At 40.9% G+C, this 19,409-nt stretch overlaps 1 protein-coding gene across 1 annotated transcript in view; it reads left to right on the top strand.

The window, feature by feature from the left end:
• Positions 1–19,409, top strand: part of LOC121176663 (adhesion G protein-coupled receptor L3-like) — a 210,133-nt gene that overhangs the window by 39,625 nt on the left and 151,099 nt on the right. Inside the window, exon 2 of the mRNA XM_041030692.1 lies at positions 3,945–4,031. The gene's annotated coding sequence lies outside the window, so the exon portion shown is untranslated. The remainder of the gene's footprint in view (positions 1–3,944; positions 4,032–19,409) is intronic.

The following is a 19,409-nucleotide window of genomic DNA, read 5'->3' as shown; positions in this document are numbered from 1 at the left end:
TACGTTATACTCGAAGTGCAGCCTACCTGAGGGTGCAAACCAAATCTTTATGAAGCCCGGTTATTTCTGTCTCCGAGTGCAGCTCATTTTAAAGTCTGTATAATCTATGAAATGGCTGCAAGTCGTTGAATAAGTGCTAACAGTGTATATTGCATACTTCACACAAGAGTATGTAGGTTACTCAAGGCTGGCTGTACTTGTAAAAGATGGCACCTTTTCAATACATTTTCTGTTCATTAGCTGTATCTCCTTTGCCTTTGGCCTCAGCATGTATAGGCTGGCTTGTCAGTTACAGTGTCACAACCACAGGGTCATTTAATTTAGAGCCCGGCTCCGCCGATTAGGGCTTTTGTTGTGAGCGGCCGTGACTACTGTAACACGGGTGTTTGGGTCAGCGATGGGCACAATAGCTGAGTTACTCTCGCTGACTTCCTCACTATTGCCTCTCCCACTCTTTCTCAGCACATTTTCCACTTGGCTGATAAAATAAGCCACTCTTTGATGAGCTTTCGGCAGGCCACGGTGCTGTGCCTCAGTAAATGCTTTTATAGAGACACACCACAGGCTGTCAACTTGGATCAGTCATACAGCGGCTGCATGTGTCCAGTGCTTTATCATATGTTCTTTTGTCTCCTGATAGCAGGTTTTTTTTTTTTTTTTTTTTTGACACACAATGATAGGCTGGTGCTAGAGCTGCTAATGAATTTCAAGAATGCCCTAAAACTACAATATGGAGCTTTTTGCCTTGAGGCAGGAATGGTACTGTTAGTCTGGCCTTTCTCTTTATTTGGTCAAATTCATACCCCAGTACCTTTTGTCAGGACTGGTTGTCTACTCTTAAAGAGCATGAAACCCGAGGCTGAGGTAACCAACAGCTAAAGCCAACACAGGATATATAAGTGCACCCACTACAACAATAAACAAATAATAAATAACCAGTTGATGAAAACCACTGTAGCAGAACAGTTTATTCTGGCAAGAAAAAACCCTGTCTTACCAGTAATATGTGTGTATTTATTTATATTCTTTGAACATATACAGTACATATACACAAATACAAGGGAATGAATGCTACTACACATCAGTTGTTATGAGTCCAGGATAGCTCTCTCTCTTCCTATTTTCACTGCTCCTTTTAGTTTTGTGGAAATGCACATTATAAAGGATGATGAAACTCTTCCATGGCAGAAAAGCATTGTTGCACCCAACATTACTGTCGGGCGTGGTCAGAAATGTGGTCTGCTGACCACACTCAGCAGTGCGATACCCAGCACCATGTACCACAATAAATCACTTTTAGGGTGTGAAATCAAATTTGGGTGTAAGTTCACGGCAGTGACAGTGGGATAGTCAGGCTGTGTTTCATCACTTTTTAATTAAGAAAACACTCCTTTCACCATGGGAACTAAAAAACAGAGTAGAGAAGATAATGTGTTGAAGAAGAGGGGCAAAGAGGCTCTTTCCGAGACATTTTTTTTTGTGTTAATGCAGTAAAGCTCCTCTTGGACTCATGCACTTCAGGAATGGGGAATCATTGCCGGTGAACAGAATTGCTGGAATTTTTCACATCTTTCATGTAAATTGTAAAGCACACTGTTTTCAAAGTGCTTCATTTGAGATTCCTGCCAACGTTAATGTTAGCCTTTGTATATGCAATTGTTTTTATCCGATTTTATTCACATTCAAACATAAATGTGAGACCAGACACATAAAAAAAAACCTAGTTAAAATTAAATTAGATAATCACAGTCAAAATTGCGACTACAGTATTGCACAGAAAAACAACAATCCTGAGTAACTTTACCGTTCTGCTTTCATTAACAAGCATCTTGGCATTAATAAGCCGCTTCCTCACACAGTGTCATGTTGGGTCATCCATGCCTAGTACTTCAGAGGAATTGCATATCTTTGGAATGAACATCCTAGTAGTAATGGTACAAGATTGCCTTAGGTGCCTGGAACTGCCTGGTGTACGTTTCTCTGGTCCAAAACCCTTTGAAGATATTTTGGAAGCTTCAGTTCTCAACTAATGCCAGTACTTTAACATCAATGATTATAAGAGAGCAGGTTTGAATTTGGCTCTGATAGTGTCTCTGCACAGAGAGGACGACCAGGAAGTGGAGTAGTGAATATGTAAAATTAAAGATTTGTACGATTGCTGTAATTACTGTAAATAAGATGTGAATAAAAATGGGATCCAGTGTAAGTAGATGATGAAAGCCAACTGTGGCCCATTAAACTGTCCGGGATATAATTTTTCTTCTCTATTGTCTGTGAACTCTCACTCTTTTTGTGCAACAGTTTGTGGTTAGGATTGTTACAACATGGTGTGATTGTGTTCTTTTCCAAACACTCCCAGGCCTGCTAAATGACTGGCAGATGCTCTGTTGACCGAACTAGCTTTAGCGGTTCAGCTGAATTGACCTATGGCATCTGCTTTCTCCGCCAAAGTCTCAAATTTGATCAAACATAATGAACAGCAGATTTGATGAAGCACGGACCCAGCACTTGTTTTGAAGCCAAGATCGGTCGGCCGTTGTGCCCAGATGATATTTGGAAGATTGGCAATATAATTGAGAATTTTTTTTTTCCTTTTGTAGCATCAATTTGGGAAAAAATGGAACTCAGCAGGTTTTTGATCAGTGACACACATGCACAATAACAAACCTGATGACAGCTACAAACAGAAAGCGTTATTGGTTTATTTCAGTTTTGCTTGTCTGTGCTTTGTTTATGACTTGTTACAGACATAGAAGGTAATGTTTAAAGCATGTGCCAGTGCTTTTAAAAGATATGTTGACATGTGACAGACAGTTCAAATAGGTTGGTGTAAAAAAGAAAAAAAAAAAGTCTTTTTAATTCTCTAAAATCCAATATCTCCCCAATTTGCATAGTAAACACTGTACTACTGATTAATCCTTTTTAATTTTGGCTTACTATTCAAGACCCTAACCTGCTACAGACACCTCAATTACAAAAGTGCTGGTGCTCATCACTTTTATTATCGCAGGTGAGATTTAATTAGAAATCATGTAAAGATAGTTTGCATCACAATAAGGAAAGGGAGCGAGGTGACATGTTTTTCATCTTTATAGGTAAAGAAGAAAGATCTTCTTTTCGGTTTCGCTGAATACAGTTTGAATTTACCTCAGCCCATTAATTCTGCTATAATTAAGCTTGACCGCTTCATCTGTGCATACTCGCTTCAGCCCAGCTAAGGTTTATATTGAATATGATTAGAAAAATGAAATAAGTACAGTGACATGAAGGCTAAAATAGAGAAAGTAGCATATGTAAAAGATGGACTGAAACAAAGGCTAAAAGGCAGAGCGGAAGAGCAAAGTGTGCACGATGGGGAAAGCGAGACAGCGCAAAAGGTGACTGGGGGAGGCAGTCATCAAAATGCTAATGTTGTATGGGATATTTACTGCAGAGTGTTAATGCAGTTTAAAACAGGCTCTTTGTCCTGCAGCCCATCATCAAGCCCCTGTTGGGCCCTAATAAATCAGCCATTAAAAGCTGATGTGACCTGAATAGCACTTCATACAGCAGCAATCCGGCTCTATCACCAGTGTGGGAACCAGACAACAGCTGAAAAATTTATGAAGATGCCAGTTAATAATGGTCCTCCCATAAGGGACCAAAATACAGAGTTTGCGTTTGAGGTGACTCGAATAAACTAACACTTCAGGCATTAAAAAGTGATTATTTTCAGTGTTTTGGGGGCTTTTCTAAGTAACTCTAAGTCTTAGATGTGTGCAGGCCTGTTAATGGTCTTAAAGTCGTGCTGGCAGACATTAAAACTTGCCCCTGCTTGACTGTTTAATTTGTCCCCTCTCATTGTCCCTCACCTATTTTGAAAGAATCAGTGTTGACACGTTTTACTGATGCAACACTGTCCTGTTCTCTCTCCTAACCTGCTTCCTCTCTGTTTTTCCTTCCAGGGCAGAACATGGTTTTATTATCTGGCATGTGATATACTGGATTTGTGAGGAGAACACTCAAGAATCCCACTCTCTTCTCAAGCCAAGGTATTGTACAATTTTATCACCGTTTCTGACAGCATCAGACCTGACAAACCGAGCTGAAAATGTTGCATTACAAGTTATGAATACCCAGTAGATCCCAGATTAAGTACACAAGCAGTTTCCCCTCTACACAGCGCCGTAATGAAGACCATTCATATGGGCCAATTGGGCTTGTTTTTTGTGTGCAATAGGATGTTTATGAAAATGATTCACGATAGGTACTCATCTTCATATGCAAATCTGCGGGGCATCACTGGTAAGCCTTTAATTTCTGCCGCCAGCAACAAGGAGTTCTTTTTTGGTTGGTAACCATACGTATCTATCAGGCGTGTTTGGATTTCATTCCCTGATGCAAATGATGTTTTTGGTGTAATCATGCAAAAGCGCAGCTGGCTTCCATTTCTCCACGCCTCGAGTCTCTTGCTCTCTGCACACCTCCCCACCCTCCACCCCTTAACCACCAAAACCTTCACGCACCGAGCTCTTTCTCCTCTCCCTGTCTGTTTGTCATTGTTGTCTTCCGCAGCCCTGTGTTTGCTCTCTGCCGCTTGTACTTATCTTTTTTCCCCCCTTTCCTTGCTCACTTGTCATGCCAGCTAAAGCCCTCCCCTCCTCATCCCATTGACACACACACACACACACACTTCCCTCCACTGCCGCCACCTCCACCAACCCTCTCTATGCTGAATGGAGCCACTAGCCTCGGTGCCTCCTGTGGTGAGGCTGGATTGAATTCAATTAGGGAGATTGTTTGCCCTCCAGAGTTTACTGGTGGGCTCTGTGGATGATAGGTTTGCCTGCCGACATTCCCTCTCACTCTGTCACACACACACACACACATACATCTACACACAAACATATCCTGCTACACCCATCTAGCCTGTTTCCCCTCCATCTCATTCCATGCAGTCGCCCCTTTTTTCCTCTTTTCCTAACTACTTCCTTGCGGCAGTGCATATTCTTTTTGTGCATACATTGTTTACATGTATCGAGGCCTTGTTCATGTTTTTATGCTATTTTTACGGAATTGCATTCAACGAGATCAAGGTATAAAAACTGGCACTGGGGGAGAATGTGTCATATCGCCTTTTTGATAAGGCCACAGCGGCTCATATTCTTTGTGTGACTCTTACAGGAGGGTTGATGGGATGGGAGTTTTCAGAGCTCAATCCCAGCAAGTACACACACTTTCCAGGATAATCCCATTTTTTAGAATTAATTTGCCAGTTCGCCACCATATTCCAGCACAAAAGAAAGGACAGTAAATGTTGCTGACATAGGAGTAATGGTCACATTAGTTACAAGGTGAAAATAGAATTGTGCTGTCATTTGAATAACATTGAGAGCAGCGGGTGGTAGTTGTGCGTGGTGCTGGCTTGTATTTTTTAAGATATGAAGTGCAAATCTGGTACAGACATAATGGCCTTGATCTCTGTTCTGTGTGGAAGCCCATTTTAGCGACTTGTCCTGCAACCCACTGTTTTCCTCCAGATGTCATGCTGTGTGACCGTGTACTGGTGCTTCTCAGGAATCAAATACTGTATTAGTGCTGAAAGATGTCACATGAATTAAGAGCTGGGAATCGCTGTGATGATAAATATCCTAATGTACCCTGACGTGGAATTACAAACTGCATTTGATTCACCTTGTTTTGCTTAATTTGTGATCACTTTGGATTAAGGCCAATCTACTTCAGGGAGATCATTTTAAGCAAAGGAAGGCACAAATCCTGCTTGATTTACAAGCACAATAATTTATAATAGAGCTGTGAGATATATCTGGCATTAAGATGTAAAGGATACTATTAATTTGACATATGTAGAAAGCTGTTCAACTATAACCCGTCTTTTCAGCCTTTTTAGAGAATATGAGCCTCTGCACCCTTCCACAATGCTTTGCATACCCATCATGGTTGCCCTTAGCATCCGCCATTCAAGTTAGTTTGACCATAATGGCCAGTGATGACATTAGCCCAGCCAAGTTTTGGTTCTGTTATCTTAAAGCCCTGCCTTTTGTTTTCATAGTGTGATCCTGCCCGAACTGCTTGAAATGATGCAAAACAGGTCATTTGAATGGGTAAGGGAGTGAAATCCTTTTGGCCGATGTCAGCAGTGTTCTTGAATTTGAATCCTGTCCAGAGGTAGTTGACTTTGCACGTCTTTGTTGTTGCTGTCCTGTTACTTGGGCAACTAAAGTCAGCACCAAAAGGGGCCTGGCTCAAGGATACCAGCATCACAACCCTCTAAATGACCCAATTATTTAAAAGGCACACATTGCTTGATGTAGTGCACGGCTGATAATGACAAATTTGTTGACCCTTTGTGCAAATTGCTGTTGTCAAGACAACAGCAACCTGCTGGAAATATATTTGCTCAGACAAGTTTGTGGTCATTTTGTCCAGGAGTTCATATGCGAACACCCCTACAGCTGCATGAAAAAGTCACTTGGTCATCTCATCATTACTTTTATTCATGTAAACTGTGGTTAAAAGATGAATGTGGTGCTAAAAATGATCTGTTTATGTGTCAGGTCTTCCAAATCATCTGATTACTATTGATTTTAACCTTAAGCAAACCCACATACGTTCATTTATTTGTTCTTGGAATCATTAAGGAGCAGCATTATGCCTTTTTGGATAAATTAAAGGGAGATTCACACAACATCTCGCTACATTAGGACATTTATTTCCTTTTGTTTGGGCTACTGTTTTGTTCTGAACTTAAGGCAGCTGTAACCTTAATTATTCACAGTGCTGTTGAGTTCTTTAAGAGATACATAAGTGTGTATGGTGGTCATGCTTGCATCAGCATATACTGTATGTATATGTCAGCTGGTGTGTGTATACACACAGTAATTGTGTATGTACTTAGTATGGTGTGGTGTTTGCCGAGACACTGTGCATGTCCTCCCCCTCCAATTCTTTCAATACAATATTCATGTCTTCAGCGGCCCTTCATCTCTCCCTTGAACTGCATTATCATGATAAAAGCGCAGATTTTTTCTCTCTCATCAGTGATTTCTGCATGCGTCCATGCATTTTTAAATTCTGCAAAGTGTGTATCTATTTTAAGATACAAATAGTGCACACTTTGACACACAACTGGATAGTTAAAGGAATAGATCGACATTTTAGGAAATAAGCCTTTTTTTGTTTTTCTTGCCAAGGGTTGTAGGAGAAGATCGATATCGTGCTCATATCTGTGTGTTAAGCATTGCTTAGCTTAAAGACTGGAAACAGGATGGAAAGCTAGCCACACACACACAGCCAGGGTAGCTGTGTTCCCTTTTTTTCCCGGTCTTGCTATAGGCTAAGCTGACCACCTGCTGGCTGCAGCTTCATTTATGTTTTTTTGCAGACAGATATGAGAATGGATGAAATCCTCTCATCCAGCTTGGCAAAAGAGTGAATTTTCCCAAAAGTGGTGAACCATTCCTTCAACATTTTGTTTAGCTGAGTGATTTCTGGAAAAATACACTTCAGTATTTTTCCTCTGCCAATCTATCACACCCAGGCACACACAAACCCACACTGTTATTTCTTTGTCACAGCCCACCTCCTCAGTCCCAGAGGACGATGCAGGTGAACGTTTCACTTGCCTTGATTGCTAGAGGTGAGAGTCCCTTCGACAATGGTGCCCCCCAAGTCTGACAGAGAGAACGGTAAATTTGGACGGAGCTATTTTGGTATGAGAAGGGGTTACTGGGATGTTAGCACAAGTGTCTTGTCATGTGCCCGGCTGCTCTCCTGATATCTGCCCTGACAGTTTGGGTGTCTTAATAAAACAGCACCCTTGACAGCAAGCTCACACAGCAGCTCAGTGGTTTCTCTCCATCTTCTTCTGCCACTCCTTCCTCTCCCACTGTGTCTTACTGTTGCCCCCCTCTGCGCCGTGACCATTTATGCTAATGTAAACGAACAGGACGATCTGTTGATGACGATTAGATTCAAGCGCTGCTTGCACCTCTGGGGCTACGCTGATATCATCTGACACGACAGAAGAATCCAAAGCAGCAATGGCTCTAATTTGAAAGACACTGATGTTATTTGAGCTCCAAGGCATTGGGTTAGAGATATGGTAAGTGGATACTGAAGTCAGTATTTGCAGTCACATGCTGATACAGCAGACGCTGTTCAGAAGTATGAAGTCCAGAGAGATGCTTGCTACCTTTAAGAGTTTTTCCTCTTTGGTTTTGGTAACACTGAGTCTCCCTTGAACTTCTCCTGCACCCTGTCCAAAGCTTCAGCTCCAGCAAGGTGTGCGGCTCTAATCTGCTCTGTTTGAAGTGCGAAGGCAGCAGGCTTTACGCAGGAGCCAGGATCTCTTAGGACATTAAGGGGAGAGGAGAGGGAGGAGAGGCAGAGATTACTGCTGGTCTTTTTATAGAGGATCACTCCATCTTGTCCTTTTTAGCTCACTCATTAGTTCTCGCTTCCCCCTGGAGGGTGATTCTCTCTTTCTGTCTCTCACCAAGACTAAGGCCACTTCCCTCACTTTGGCAAGGATCCTGTCTGGGTATCGGTTAACCAAATATGATTCTCCATCCTTTCTATCGTTATCACATCACAGTCAGAAGGCGCTCGTGTGGTCAGCTCCTGTTCTGGCAGGTATGGAAAAACAAAATTAGCCCAGGAGAGGAAAGATGAATAATGATTGTACACGCTTTCCTTTGTTGCCAGTGGAGGCAGTAGATCCAGTGACATGCCTTTTCTTCATTTTCTTCCCTTAATTCTCTCCATTTCCTCCCTCCCTTTGGCCAGTACCTGTGAAATCAGACATCCCTGTGTGCCCGTCAAAAAATAACCAACACTCTGCCACTGGCTGTCAGGGGAGTTCACCGCCTGACAACTGGCGTACACACTGAGATAATCAGAAGTTGTCAAATGTGAAGTGTCCTCTGCTATGACTGAGTATGTGCTCTGTGTTTGTCTGTCCAATGTCAGAGCTTTGGCTACAGTGTAGGTGTACTAATGGCCTCTTTATCAACAGGGATCATTAAATAATGTCCTGCGACTGCATATTTGGCAGCAAAATTGTTGTTTAGCAGAGAAAAATGGAGACACAGATGGATAATAGGAGCTTGTTGTTACTGCCAGCCTACTGTCCAACCCAGTTGCGTGATGGAGCACTTTCATATTCTTATGATTATACGTCATTTTCAAGTACACCAAATGCTGTTCCTTTTACATATTCGTAAAAGAGAGGGCTTTATGAAAATTTTATTTACATATTGGTTCTCCATATGCATGGCCTGCTCCTTAGCCCTTCAGAGAGGAAAATTGTGTTTTATAAAAACACAACCAGAGAAATTATTGATTTGCATCTGTTTATGTGGGATGAAGCTGAGCATCTCCCTGTCGTCAGCCCCACGGTCTGCATGCGAGGATCCCAAAGGTGTCATCACACCCGTCTGTCCTTTTTATACTGGCTCTAAACCGTGGACAGGGGCTGCAATCTGTTTCCGCCCTTCCTTGAATTTTATTTACAGCCCCAGCCTGGCAATAAAGCCCCAAATTTATGACTTACTTTTTAATTAGAAATAATGTCTTGTAGAGTTAAAGTGATGGATGGTTTAATCAATATATAGACTGCGGCTGCGGCCCTATGATGAACGCCGCTATTGACAGCGTGCAGAGTAGCCTAACTTAACACTTTGTCTTTCAAAGAAATATGTAGTGTTTTGTTTGGTGATGGAAACTGTACACTGCCCCTTTTCTGCTTCTCTCTTCATTCTTTCTGCTTCCGTTTTACTGTCTCTTGCTACTCTGTCAACATTTTTTCTCAACAGGCACTGTTTTCTCCAGAATGAATCAACCTCTCCTGTCACACTGTATTGAAGCAATTATTTTACTTCAGTGAAACCACATTGTGTTGTGTGCCACATTTGCTCAGGTTTAAATAGAATAAGTGCTGAAGGTGGGTTCTTGTGAATGGAAACTGACAACCTGGGAGGAATGAAATTCTCAAATAGGTAGAGATTTTTTTTTTAATGGGTAAAGTGATTTTTTTTCCCCTTTTTCTCAGGTTCAGAGGAAAGACAGAGCAGAAGGGATTTTCAAGCAGAATAATTAAATAGGAATCAAGCAAATGGGATTTGTTTCCTGGCACTGTGGATGATTGCGTAATATACACTGGGGATGGAATTATGGTACTTGACAACTGAAGTTCAATTTTGTCACTTGTGGTGTATTGTGAAGAGGCCAAACAGGACTGTGCTGAACTCAGTGTGGCTTTTCATTTGCCAGAAAATGCTAAACACTGATCAGACATGGGAACACTGTTTAAATTCTCTGCTACAACTTGAAAAAAAAATTAATTTTCAGCACAAGCCTATAAATGTTTTACGAGTTGGAATTTGCCCACTGCAAATTTCTGGAAAACCGAAGTAAGGTCTGCAAATTGTTTAGTTTGACCCAACAGTCCAAAACCCAAACTTATTTACTTTACAGTGATACAACAGTTTACAATGAAACAATCAAAGTTTCAAAGAGCCTACCACAAAGCAAGGGGAGATATATATCACACAAATTCAAGTCAAAGTTAATAAAGTTAATAATTAGAGGCTCAAACAATGACAGAACATGAAGTCCAGAGAGTGTCTGTGTCCTTCCTTCACTGCCACAAATTAATAATTTGAACTTGATGCTTGTCGCTACCATGCAGACCACCTACCTCAAAGAGAACACTAATAGACAGGATAATCTTATCCATACACACACACAGATAGAGACACACACAGCAACATAATATCACCTGTCCTCTAAGACCAACCACAATACCTCTCTTTCTCACTGATTAGTGTTGCATTCACTGCCCAGGGCAAGTAGAGGCCTTAATAATGACTTTATGTTTTGTTTTCATGGTCTTTGGAATAGAATAACCATGGATGACATGGATCCCATGGTATGAGTCCCTCTAGTCAATGGTTAACTGTTCTGCGGCAATTCAAAGCATCCGGGGCTCTGTCGCAACTGACCGCCCTCCTGTAGATCTTGACCTGGGTACGTTTTCTTTGACCCCCCCGCCGCCCAGCCTCATTTCGGCTCTTTTCTCCATTCCCTCGTTCTGCTGGCATGTCTATGCTTATCTGCCTCCTTTGTGCAACATAAGCTTGTAGATAAGCACTATATTGGGCTAGGTTACTCATGTCTGTCTTGTTCATTCATCAGAATCCTCTAATTCCCCCCAGAAACCTATTTCCCAGAGTGCAGGTGGCCCGTGTTGCAACACGGAGGGCACGCCTGATCTCACCAAAGCAAACATAGACATTTAGTCACCGCCGCTGCTTTTGTATTCCCTACGAGTGCCGGTAATGCCCCAATATATATGTGCACTGCAAGTGTACACATGACTAATCTCAGAGACAGTGGAAAAACATGCCACTGATAGGTACGCAGCTTTAGCCGAGATTAGCCATGAAGTCAGGAATTATTCATTTGTTGTATTTGCCCCTTTCTTCCTGGTTGACAGATAGGTGGCATGTGCAGAATAAACAGAATCCTACTCAAGATCTTAAACAGTGGTTACCCATAAGCCCTAAAGTCCACAGGTGTTTCCAGTTGTACTAAGTCTTGAAAATGCATAGCCTCCAGCAGGCTTTAGCTTGTCTTTCTCAAAGTGTGACCCAGTTCTTACTGGTTGCTGTACTGTAACTATGTTAGAGGAGGGTTTTATTGGAAATGAGCGGTTACAAACCTGAGTAAGAGTAATGCCCTGAGACTCCAACTGGACGTGTTCATCGGTCAGGGTCACTGCCGACCATGATCTCTGTTCTGGGCAGTTAATTAGGAATTAGAACATGGCATGACCCTCAGGATGTTCTCCATGGTTAGAATAATGAACACCTGGAAATGGTGAGAAGCAAGAGCAGGAAAAAAAAAAATCATTTGGCTTGTGCACAAGTCATTCCATTAAGACTTTTGAACTCCTGTGGCCTTTATAATTGCAATCCAGCATTTTTTTCTCCATTTCTTCCCAGTCTTCCTACATGAAAGTATAATTTTTTTTTCATTCATTTCGTAAAGTTATGGGCATGAGGTAGTGTTCTGTAGCTTGATAAATTGGATTCCTTTTTGACATGTGATCTATGGAATAATTCAGTTTGAGATGCACGGAAATTTATTAAGCATACATTAAATTTAATGAAGTCCTACCCATTGCCAGTGAAATCCTTTGCAAACTAATTTAACTCTTCACTCTCTACATTAATTAGATTGCTTTAATAGAATTATTGACAATTATTTCAGGTTTGCCTGATTGTTTAGCCCCATTCCTTAATTTCATTAAGCAATTTATCAAGTAGCCTATTGAAAGAAGTGCACAGTTATACATTGTTTGTTTTAGAGCATAAAAAGGTTTCTTGATTCCTACATTTCATTCTACTACAGAGTTATTTCAAATATATGCCTGTAACAGAAATAAAGTCCAAGTAAAACTTTAAATGCTAGAAAAGTTTGAAATAATTCAAGTAAAGGAAAAGAAAATATATTTTACAGCAGTGTACCCTGTTGTGGGTGTTGTTCGGGGAGTTTTTCAGCATAGCCTTGCTGTAAATTCCTAGTGAAATCTGTGTTGCCTGGTTATATCTAGTATTCAATTTGTATTGTCAAAACAAACACTGTTTCGGTGCTGTTTGTGCATTCAGAGAGGGATGCAGCACAGGTGGAGCGTGGGTTCCACAGCTAAAAATACAGAGCCTAAAAATTACATATACATGCTCTCCATGAAAAAAAAAAAGAAAAATCCAATTTAACCTATAATTCACATATTGCTTTTCTGGTACAGCTGGGGTGTTCATGCGGGGCCACAGTGATTTTGAAATTTTCCATGTGTATAAGGTCCAGTTTTTTCTCCCGTCTGCCATATCATAATGATTTGGCTTGATGCCTTGATTCGAATTGGTGAATTGTTACACCCTGAGTAGGCAGAGTATGATACATCTGCTCACAGGCCACATTATTTTATCAACTGCATTTGCAGGTCACAGTGCAGTGCAGAAGGTGGTGTTCACCCCCCCCACACCCCCCTCCCCTCCCTTGTCTGTGCTGGCAGTGAGTATGCCCCAGTACACACAGTCCCTAGATGCAGTCTGGCAGGCCTAGTGAATCATCTTCCCGTCACAGGTGGAGGAAATACAACAGCGGGATTGGCAGTCCAAAGGTGGCGTCTGGCCCACTGTTGAGTGAGGTGTTTGGCTTGCTTCCTCTGGAAATGAGGATATGTCATATTTTTTTTCATGCAGCAGAGGGAAAGTAGTCGTGGAAGTTTTTTTTTAACCTTCCCAGAAACAGTATACTGGAGATACTGCAGATTTGAAAGAATATACACTAATTTCTGAACATATCTAGGATCAGTCTGCTTGTCTGCATGTGTGTTGGTGTGAGTCTTAGCCTGCTTGTTTGTTCTTATGTTTGCACTTGCATTTCTTTCAGTGTGGGTGTGCTCCTCTCTCGCACTTTACGTGTGTTTGAGAGGCTGTTTCATCTGAGCTCTTGTAGGAAGGTGGTTGCGAGGGCCGCTGATCAAAGCCAGAATCCACAGGGCCAACAGGGGCCCAGTGTGAGGAGCAGATGTTTCCCGTCTCTGTTAGTGCCTCAGTTAAAACTATCCTTATTTAACCAGCTCTGGCTAATGGCCCTCACTGGTGTCGGATACACCAGATCGCTTTTCTTCTCTTTTGTGTGCAGAACATGGGACAGAATGCGAAACGGCAGGGATATCTTGTTCCTCTGTGACACCCTCATTGTGCTCCTTGGTGAATATCTGGCCAGAAAAATCCCTTTCATAGTAATTGGGTGTGAATGAAGCACTTGCACTTGCCTATTGTCTACAGCATAGACTTGCATTCAGGCCAGTGGTTAAACAAGCCAAGAGAGAGGGCAGAAAAGGGTAGAGAAAAACTGGGTGCGAGGGTCGTACGAAGAGATTTGCAAGGTGAAAGAAATCAAGAGAAGACATGGGTAGAAAAAGAGCGATGTGTGAGGAAAATGACAAAGAAATGTGGGTATTGTAGCTTGCAAAAAATGAGGGAGGCAAAGCAAGTATTAAGCACAAAAGTGTGGAAGAAGAAGCACTTTTAAGGAACAGTAAGGCAGCAGAAATGGTTTGCAGTATCTGAGAATAAAAATAAAAACAGAAACAAAACAAGGGACTGGAATACAAAGTGGACAAGCATGTTGGTTTAACAGAAAAAGCCATTTCAGGTCCAGGTTCTTCATATGGCATTCAGGAGATTGATTGAGAGATTCGGCGGGGCCTAATTGTGCTGCACCATCTGCCCAAGTTGCAGAATCTGCCAGGCATGTGACAGTTTCCAACAGGCTCACTGACGAGCAGATGTGTGCAGGAGCATGTACGCTTGGGTGTGTGTGTGTGTGTGTGTGTGTGTGTGTGTGTGTGTGTGTGTGTGTGTGTGTGTGTGTGTGTGTTTATTTAAGCATGTCAGTCTCTCTTTACTTTGTGATCACATCTTTTTTTAGGGAATTAAGATGAGAATTCCTGTCCTGAATTACAGAGAGCTGACGTGCGAATGCACACGCACGTTGTGGACATTCATTCGTTCTTCAGTATTTGTGGGTTCCATCTGTGATGGCGCAGTGGTCATTGCTGCTGACAGTATTGCTATTGATATAACAGTCTGACAAATGTCATAGCCACAGACTTAATTTCCATAAATCAGTCAACTGTTTTCCTTTTTCATTTCGACAATGAAACACATCGCCGGTGGAATTAAACAAAGGAAACAACAAAATGCTCTGCACAAAACATGCATACTAATTTATCCAGTAAAATTCATTTGGTATTCAGTGATATGGCTGACAAGGGGATTTTTTTTTTTTTTTTCTAACCAAAAGTGCAGTCATCACATGTATGAACAAAGCACCTACTGAAAACCCACAGGAGTTTCCTATATTAATTAAATCAATTATTCCGCTGAGATTTGTCATTTGTAATGTAAAAGGAATAGTTTGACATTTTGGAAAATGTGCTTATTCGAGAGTTAGATAAGATCGACACCATTCAGTGCTGATTCTCACGTACGATAAATATGAAGTTGCTGCCAGCAATATATTTCTTGTTTTGCTTTGTGGAGGGCTTTTGCCATACCCCCATACATACAAAACAGTTTCTCAATCAGTACAACACAACATTCTCTTATTCAGAAATTTACAAACTCATTTATATTAATATACAAATGCTCAGCTTTGAGAGCCAGTGTGTAGTATCTCTAGAATCAGACACTATAGCTCATAAAACAGAGAAAAGGAAGCTTCTTCGCTAATGAAGCTACAGTACACTGTTCTCTACTTACAGATACAAAAAAGTGATAGGATTCACCTGAAATTGGACACTGTTGTCTTACCAAAAGGAGGACACCGGATTAGCAAATAAGGTAATTGCATTTGCATATTAAATCACCAACAGCTCTCCTGCTCGAGCCAGGGGCTTGATCTCCTCACACTCTCTCTCTCTGACTAAAGAAACTTTTAGCCATTAAAGTATCTTAAATAATATATAATAATATATTTTTACAATAATTAATTAATTGTAAAGGCATTAAATTACACATTTTTGTGTATGTAAAAACTGGCACAATTCACTGCTAATTTCATTTGAAAAATACAATTTCCTCGATGTTCATTCATTGCCCCTTATTAAATCCGGCTGAACTCTATTGTCCCCCAGTGTGAACATTTAACAGCCTTGTTCACTGAGTTATCAAGCTGCAGTATCTGCAGCGAAAAAAAAAAAGAAAAAGAAAGAAAAAAATTTACATGGAAACCTTGTAAATGTCTAACAGCGATCCAAGCCACTAAACATGACAATAAAGTGATGGATTGTTAATTTACATGCCAGGCTAGAGATTTCATAGGTGCCAGTCCTACAGATGATGTCAACAATATGACAGTTAGAGCAGCTGTGGCTTGAAATGTAGAGAAAGTCAGGCTGTTGAACGGCAGAACAGTTTACATCTGAGAAACATCAAATATATAAAGAATTGGGGAGTAAGAAGTTGTCTCCATTGTTGTCACATTAGTGTCTTTCATGCAGCCTTGTCTCCTTTCCTTGATTTAGCCACCGTCGACAAGGGACGTTGGCATGTGTTTCATATTCTGCATACTCATATCCCTAAGTCCCTCTCGTAATTATTATTCAGTAGATGCACTGTTTGGCACAAGGACAAAAGTTTGCATAATTTATGCAAGGCCGTCATCAATTTTTGAAAAATGGCCCCGGCCTTTTCTTGAGCTTTTAACTAAATAGATCCACTTCAGCCTGGACATAAAACGACCGCAAGGAACAGAGAAAACTTTATTTATATCTTTACCTAAACTTTGAACCAGTGCAGACTTGAGAGAGTATATTAGGGTTGCTATGTCCAGTTCAAATAAAATTTATTTTACTTGTCCTCCTGAGCCTGCTGTGCTCTCCCATTGGGATAACACTGCTATATGAAAAATGTAAAAATAATACTTTGTGAGGCATCTTCTCTGCCTTCTGAAGAAGTCAGCCACTCAGATAAAGTATTTGGAGATGAGCTGGGTATGATAACATACAGCGCACTTCCTCTGGATGTGTCCCTGAGGGCTCTCACCTGAGGACTTGGAGTTATTTCCAGCATAGTGCTCACAGGAGGAGGTCCTCTGAGGGAAAAAAGGAGAGAGACTTTGTTATTCCATATCCCAAGACAAAGTGCTCTATATTTACTTTAATGAAGAACAGGACCATGTAAATAAACTCCCTTTATTCTGAACCTCTTCTCTTCTCTTACCCACATAATCCCACTTTCCATCAATTTCCCCTTAATCCTGGTTGTAAATGTTTTCCCACTGCATTGTCCACTGGTTTGGATTTCAGTAATCTATGGGTTGGACATTTTAATCCATCTGTGTTGCCAGAACATGGAGGGGATGTTGGATGTACTTTTGCTGGCTCTTTTGTTTGACGTCCTATAAAAACGGAAAATTGGCATTTGTCCCTTAATTCCTAAATAGGCTATGTTTAGTGGACAGGAGACCATTATCCAAAATTCTGGAGGTAAATGGCAATATTGAATAATAAGCTTTTTGGCTCCTCTTACAGTCTCCGGTGATTGAGTGTAAAAAGGATCATAAAATGATATGTTTATCTGTTCTATTCTTGCATCTGCTACACAAAATTCCTAGGCACTTAGTAAAAGGCATTAATCTCCAAAAATATGATTATGTTATTATATTTTCTTCGTAACGACATATTTTGAATCTATTAAAAAATGTTATATAAGATGAATTTGGTTTAACTACATCTTGAAAGGATCATAAATTCTCATGGTATTTAACAGATTTAATCAGTCTTGTTGGCTGAATCCTTGTTGCACATCTTCAAACGAGTAATTTTGTTGAAAGTGTAGATTCATGATATCCTCTGTGTTGTTGCTGCACAGTCATTTCAGCACAGACACATTAAGTGAGATATGTTCCCATGCAGACCGAGCTCATCAGATCATATTACTTTTCTCTCCATGCAGACTTAGCATATCCATTTAAACCTGCTGTTTGCATCTGTGGAACCAATCAATAACCCAGCAGAGTGTGTTATTTGCATGATAACTGCTGTTGAGATCACAAAAAAAGTAAAGCCTTAGAAGGAAGTTGCTCCACAAGAGACTCAAAAGGTTGTTTGACATCACTTTGCCCTCTGACCTTCAGAGAGATCTGTTTAGGGAGAATAAATAAAAGGAAAAGTCAGGGACTTTGACTGTGCTTAATAACCATTTGCACAGAAAAATCAAGGGCAGTGATGCAGAAATATTTAGAAAATGGCTTACTAGTAGTGTTTTTGCCCAATCTCTCATTTCTGTTCTGAAGGAAAACAGATCGATGTGCCTCACTTGGTTAGGGGACCCACGGGATATATTACTTGTCCGTGACAAGAAGCTCCAAAGCCAGGATTTTTGCCAAGATTCCAGGATGCCAGATAAATACATCAGATGCAACTCACTTCATAACCTGACCTCCAGAGCTGTGGAATTTGAATACGTATATATATTAACAAAAAATAATATTTGGTCATGGCTGGACTTGTTTGATATCCCACTTACTCAGTGCCATCTATTGTGTTGTCAGATTTGAGCCTGACTATTTATTACGGCTTATAAGAACTTGTGTGGAGACAGTGATGGAGGATGCTGAATACTCAACCGTATTTCTTCGCGGGTTTCACTTTGAGATGAACAATAATAAGTGTCTTTAGTAATACATCCTCAAATAGTGAACAAAAACAACGTGTGAGCCAATATTATAACCTATGCTGAGGAATAGCTTGAGGATACATTTCCGATGAGCATTTTCTTTTTTTTTTTTTTTTCAGCTACCAGAGACAGCTTGAGTTTATCCTTTTGTCCATCAGTTTACAGACAACACTGCTGAAAGTCGATATGAAGCCATATGGTACTCTGAACCCTCAAACTACAGTTGTCTAAGTGCTAAGTGCTTCATTTTTCACACTAGCATGAGGTCCGTTGTATTTATAATTCATTTAAGGGAAGGGCAAGCTTCACACAGTAGACGGGACGTCATATATGCATAGTTAAACAATTTAACGCCCACAAACTGTGATGCCTTGTCTCTGCTAATAAACTACATTTTCTTTTTTCTTGTTCCTTAGCTGTTTGAAGATGTGACCCAGGATATGTCGCCCTGTTAGAAAGCAATAACGGATAAATTGCTTTGCATATGTATAATAAAGGAGCACTGTGAAAGACTGCAGGCGCTAAATAATTTCATTTTCAATCCTTCAAATATGACACATTATTAAAATTTAAAAGCCAGGGTTTTTTTTTTTTCACTTTGACCTTAAGGGTGTTCCTGTGTTTATTTGGTAGTACATATCGCATGTAAATCTGACTCGCAGTTTAGACATTGTCTGTACGTCTGTACTGAGCTGAGGTATGCGCCCAACACTTGTTTCCTGTCATGCACAAGGTCCATATGAACACAGATGTGCATTCATGCTTCTCACACTCAATTAAGTATGAAACACGAGCCAAGTTTCAGACCTCGGCTTAATAACAGCGCTCTGGTGTTTAATGTGCAGGTCAGGCTGTCGATGGGGTGTGATGTGCATGTGCTCCATGTGAATAAAGACATACTTTGACTTTGGCATGTAACCCTTTGCGTGTTTTGATTGCAGCTGCACAGCACTGCTGCAGGAAAGCTGAGCTGCTCAAGTCCCTCATGAAGAAGAGGAGAGGAAAAAAAAAACAAATTTAGCCAGAGGTTATGGTTCTTTCTTGCTCAGCCAATCAGTGGGAGCGTGAGCACTTAATTGCGGTGATATTCAGCTTGTTTCAGATTCCATCCTGAATGAGGCAAAATCAGGCTGCAGTTGACTGATAGACTAG

This window comes from Toxotes jaculatrix, chromosome 23, assembly GCF_017976425.1.
Source record: "Toxotes jaculatrix isolate fToxJac2 chromosome 23, fToxJac2.pri, whole genome shotgun sequence".
Classification (NCBI taxonomy): domain Eukaryota; kingdom Metazoa; phylum Chordata; class Actinopteri; family Toxotidae; genus Toxotes; species Toxotes jaculatrix.
The sequence above is the reverse complement of the archived record's forward strand: the minus strand, read 5'-3'. Positions and strand labels throughout refer to the sequence as shown.